Below are 5,469 nucleotides of genomic sequence, written 5' to 3'. Positions count from 1 at the left end.
TTATAGTTGATTTTACAATTTGTGTCTTTTAATCTTTATACTAGCTTATTTAAGTGGTTGATCCACAGCCTCTACTAGTGGGATTTTCCCTTTTCTATAACTTCTTACTTCTTGTTGTAGCCTTTTCTTTTCCACTTAGAGAAGATCCTTTAATATTTCTTCTAGGGTCAGTTTAGGATTGATGAACTCTTTTAGTTTTTGCTTGTCTGAGAAGTTCTTTCTCTTTCCTTCAATTCTGAACGATAACTTTGCTGGGTAGAGTATCCTAAGTTGTAGGTTTTTCCCTCTCAAGACTTTAAATATATCATGCCACTTCCTTCTGGCTTGCAAAGTTTCTGCAGAAAAACCAGCTGATATAGCCTTATGAAGTTCCCTTTTGTATGACTCTTTGTTTTTCTCTTTCTGCCTTTAGAATTGTCTCTTTATCTTTTGCCATTTTAATTATTATATGTCTTGGTGTGGGTTTATTTGGGTTCATCTTGTTTGGGACTCTCTGCTTCCTGGACCTAGGTATCTGTTTCCTTCTTTAGGTTTGGGATTTTTTTCAGCCATTATTTTATCAAATACTTTTTGGCCCTTTACTCTCTCTCTTCTCCTTCTGGGAACCCTATGATGCAAGTGTTCATACACCTGATGCTGTCTTAGAGGTCCCTTAAACTGCTCTCATTTTTTTTTAATTTGTTTTTCTTTTTGTTGTTCTGATTTGGTGATTTCCATTATTCTATTTTCCAAATCACTTATGTGTTCTTCTGTATCACCTAGTCTGCTCTTAATTCCTAGTGTGTTTTTTTAATTTCAGTTATTGTATTCTTCAGTTCTGATTGGTTCTTTTTATATTTCTAGTTCCTTGCTAAAATTCTCAGTATGTTTCTTTATTCTTTTCCCTAGTTCAGTTGGCGTTCTTATTACTAATATTTTGAACTCTTTATCTGGTAAATTATCTATCTCTTTTTCATTAATTGTTTTTTTCAGGTTTTTTATTTTTTCCTGTTATTTTGTTTGGAACAAATTCCTCTGGCTTCTCATTTTGCCTACCTTCCTCTGTCTCTATGAAGTTACATGAGGGACTTCCCTGGTGGCGCAGTGGTTAAGAATCCACCTGCCAATGCAGGGGACACAGGTTCGAGCCCTGGTCCAGGAAGATCCCACATGCCGTGGAGAAACTAAGCCCGTGCACCACAACTACTGAAGGCCGCATGCCTAGAGCCCGTGCTCCACAACAAGAGAAGCCACCGCAATGAAAAGCTTGCGTACAGCAATGAAGAGTAGCCCCCACTCGTCGCAACTAGAGAAAGCCTGCGTGCAGCAACGAAGACCCAATGCAGCCATAGATAAATAGATAAATTTAATTCAAAAAAAATTAGGTGAAACAGTTACCCATTCCAGTCTTAAAGCGTTGTCCTTGCATGGGAGCATTCCTCTGCAGTCTACACTTGGGATTCGGTGGGGGAGCTGGATCTGAAGTAAGCACAGGTCATGTCTTCCCCCCAGAGTGTGCTGGCAGCTATCACTTGGTGGGAGATGGGGCTGGAGGGGGACGGGCTAGAGCCTGAGCCAGGTGTGAGCCAGGGCTTCTCCTAACCTCAGTGGCTGTCACAGCCCTGTGGGGGCAATGGCAGGTCCCAAGGTACTGGAGCAGAAGCCCTGAGGGTTGGGTAGGAGCTGGTTCTGTTCCGTCTAGGTGTGCACTCTCCCTGCTCTCAGCAACGTCTTTACCTTAGAGGGGAGCAGCACTAGAGCAAGGAGGGCTGGAGTGGGCACCGGTGCAGGTTGGGGCTTGTGCTGGGGTGGTTCCAGCACACCAGTCATAGCTCAGGACAGCTCCCCATCCGCCACTTCCATGAGCACCAATAATGCCCACCCTTGCGCCATTCAGACGCAGTGCTGGGTCCAAGCTGGCCACTCTCCTGGGCACAGCAGCCTTCACCCTAGTGGGGAACTGCACTGGGGGTAGAGGTGCCAGAGCGGGTGCTTGGCATGGGCTGGGGCCCATGCTGGGGTGGTCATGGGAAACTGACCAGAGTCCTGGGCAGTTTCAGTCTGTTTCCTCTACCTTTTCCAGTAGTAAACAAGCATGGGTGCACTTTTCTTGAGCAGAGTTTAGGTTTCGTATAGCCCTCCTGTTAGTCCCACTGGTTTTCAAACCAGCTAAGGGAACTCTTCCTGGTGTCAGATCCCAGGGCCAGGGTGCCCAATATGTGGTTCAAACTGTTCACTCCCCAGGGAGGATCTCTGAGCCCTTGTAATCTCCCTCCTCTTCTGTGTCCCCCTCTAGGGGCACAGGTCCCAGTTCTCTTCCCTTCGTACCTGACTCTGTGTGGATCTTGCTTTACAGCCTTGGTTGTATAAGAGTCGTTCTGCCAGTCTTCAGTTTGTTTTCAGTGAGAATTGCTCCACGTGTAGATGTATTTTCGATGTGTACGTGGAGGGGAGGAGCTCGTTGTCCTTCTATTCCAACGTCTTAATCTCGGGCCACGCTGATATGCTTTAAATTTAAAACCTTTACAACTGGATAATGATCAGAGCTTTATGGGGAGTGTTAGGCCTCTTTCACTGTAGAGGACTTTGCAAAATGTCCTCTCATGTCTTTGCAAGAGCAAAGAACCTAAAATGTTAAAGACAGAAGTCATCACTCAGTTCATCACTCAGTTCACTTTATAGATGAGGAGGGCAGTGACCTGCCTTAAGGCCACTCCACTAAAAAGCAACAAATCAAGAACCAAGAACCAGAGCCCAGGGCTTCTGACTTCAAGTCGTTTGCATCCAGTCGAATATGACAGAAGTCATCACTCAGTCATCACTCAGTTCACTTTATAGATGAGGAGGGCAGTGACCTGCCTTAAGGCCACCCCACTAAAAAGCAACAAATCAAGAACCAAGAACCAGAGCCCAGGGCTTCTGACTTCAAGTCGTTTGCATCCAGTCGAATATGATGTAGACATTGAAAGGAATTCTGGAGGTCCTGTTATGGAATGTTCACCAGAATATATCGTATGACAAAAGCTAGGGACACAACACGGTGTAATGTGTTACCATTTGTGACAAAATGGGGGAAGGAGATAATGTACATGCATGGTTATAAATATCTGGATATCCCTGGAAGGAAAGAAAAGCAAATAGTAATAATGTTGCCTCTAGGAAGAACTGGGATCAAGGGAGAGAGGGAGAAATGCTAGTCACCGGATACAGTCTTCTACTGTTTGAATGGTTTACCTTTTGCATGCATTCATTTGAATAATGAGTGAATTGTTTAAATAAACAATTTAAAATCAGTAGCTTTTCACTGTCTAAAGTTCAGGGAGTTACAAAAACTCTGCAGACTCTGGTACCCGCTCATCTCTTGCCAAGCCCATCTTGTGCCTTATGCTGCAGGCACATGGGTTCCTTGCAGTTTCCTTACTCTGCTCATTAAATAGAAGTTCTGCCTTTTTAACTGCTTTTAAGACTTCCTATCTCCTCTTCACTCCAGGCATACCCTGTCCTTCATGTTCATTCCAAACATGCCTTTCCCTTAGGGCCTTTGCATTTACTGTTCTCTCTGCCTGGAACACTCAGCCTCCAGATAGCTGCATGCTCCCTAACCTCCCTCGGGACTTGGCATACCCTACTTATCATAAAACAATGTCCACCCACTGTCACTTTCGTTTCTCTTTTTATGTTTATTTTTCTTCATAGCACTTGTCACTATGTGACTTTGTTTGTTGTTGCTGTTCACTTATTCTCATTAGAATATAAACTGTATTCTATATAGGGAGCAGACTCTATTTTATTTAGGAATTAAGTAAATACCTAAATTGTATCCAGCTTGCCCTAAAGGAATTAATGAAGAAATGTAATAAACCTGAATTTTGCATTTTAGGGACACATTGGGAAAATTATATATATATACTCTCTCACACACAGACACACGCACACACACGCTAAAATGAATACACATACACATTCCAGTCCTTTTATCATATCCAGAAATCCAGAAATTGTGAGAATGATTTCTGAACACATATCTCCCAGTGAAAAACAGCTTGAAAGTAGAAGCCATGAGAGACAGCCTACTTATTAAACTGATGATTATAGTCTGTGACCCGTTCTTCTGAAAGTGTTCTTAAATAGGCTCTGGACATTTAAGTTACTGGGAAGCCAAATTATTGTCATAAAGTTGCTTAGGGCACATGAATTGGAACCTGAGGAGGTAGGTACTATTTAAATGCCATTATAAATGGCATGGAGCTTTCAGCCTGACGTGGCCATCTCCTCTCTAGGAAACTAAGATAGGCCAAGGCAGCCTCTCCCCGAATGATGCTGGGCTAGACTGGGCTCTGCCAACTTCTGCTTCTGAGTTTTCCTTGTCTTGCCATTGGTTCCTGGAGCCCCACTCTCCTGAGCATAAGCATTGTGTCACGTGGCTCACATACATATTTGTAGCTGTTCTTCAAGTATATGAAGAGGTCATAACTAAAACTCAGATTCATTCAACATACATTCATTACTTAATTGTAGATCTCTATCATGCATCTTTTGGGACAAAGGATTCCAAGTAAAAGGGTTAGGGTTTCATGATTTATTTTTTAATATTTAAAGAGGTTGATGTACATTCTCAGAAGTGAGGAACACTGTCCTGGTCTGACCATCTACTTCTGTTGTGATATTCCACTAAACAAGTTAAAGTACAGTTGATTAGATTTCACGCTTAAGGTCTTACATCACCTTAACTGGAGTTTTTCCACAGTTTTTTTTTTTCCTGATTTACGACCACAGATGGTTAATTACATCCGCTACAGATTTGACAAGCTAGGTTACTAAAGGTAATCTTCACCGCCTTCATTCAAAGCTTTGGGAATCTCTAAAGCAAAGGAAATATGGAGGACGAAGAGATTAATTTAGGTTTCTAGAAGGAATAGGTTTCGAGGTGGAACTTGAGACAGAATTTCACAAAGAAAGCAACTTTAGGGGCTTCGGAAACGGGTAAAGCACAAATGGAGGGACTGATAATCCCATCCCTCGCATGTGCGGGGCTGTTGTAACGCGAGATGAGGCCGACTCAATCCACTCCGAGAAGCGTTTATAAAACGCCAATTTGAGGCATCGGAACTTTCCTCCTCCGCATCGGGGAGCCATCGAAGGTTCTCAGCAGGTGAGGGGCATGACCGGATTGGCCAGCGGAAGGATGATCAGCATTTTAATTTCTCCGGCGCTCTCTTCAGCCCTCTGCCCGCACCTCAGGCCGGCTTTGCGGTAGGTGGTGTTAGGGCTCTCGGGCAAAGCGAAGCGCAAGGCAGCATAGAGCAGACCGGCTATGCTACCGCGTCCGGCTGGGGCCGCCAAGCCGCTGCCGGGCGTTGCACCTGGGCCCGGCCCGGCCGCCCATTGGACGGCTCCGGATGACCCGGCTGTATCGCGAGACGAGATTGGCAGCGGCGGGGCCGCATGTGCCCCCGCGCTGGCTTTGTACGCGGAGCCGCCTGCCGGTCC

This window comes from Tursiops truncatus, chromosome 16, assembly GCF_011762595.2.
Source record: "Tursiops truncatus isolate mTurTru1 chromosome 16, mTurTru1.mat.Y, whole genome shotgun sequence".
Classification (NCBI taxonomy): domain Eukaryota; kingdom Metazoa; phylum Chordata; class Mammalia; order Artiodactyla; family Delphinidae; genus Tursiops; species Tursiops truncatus.
Note: the sequence above shows the minus strand (reverse complement) of the source record.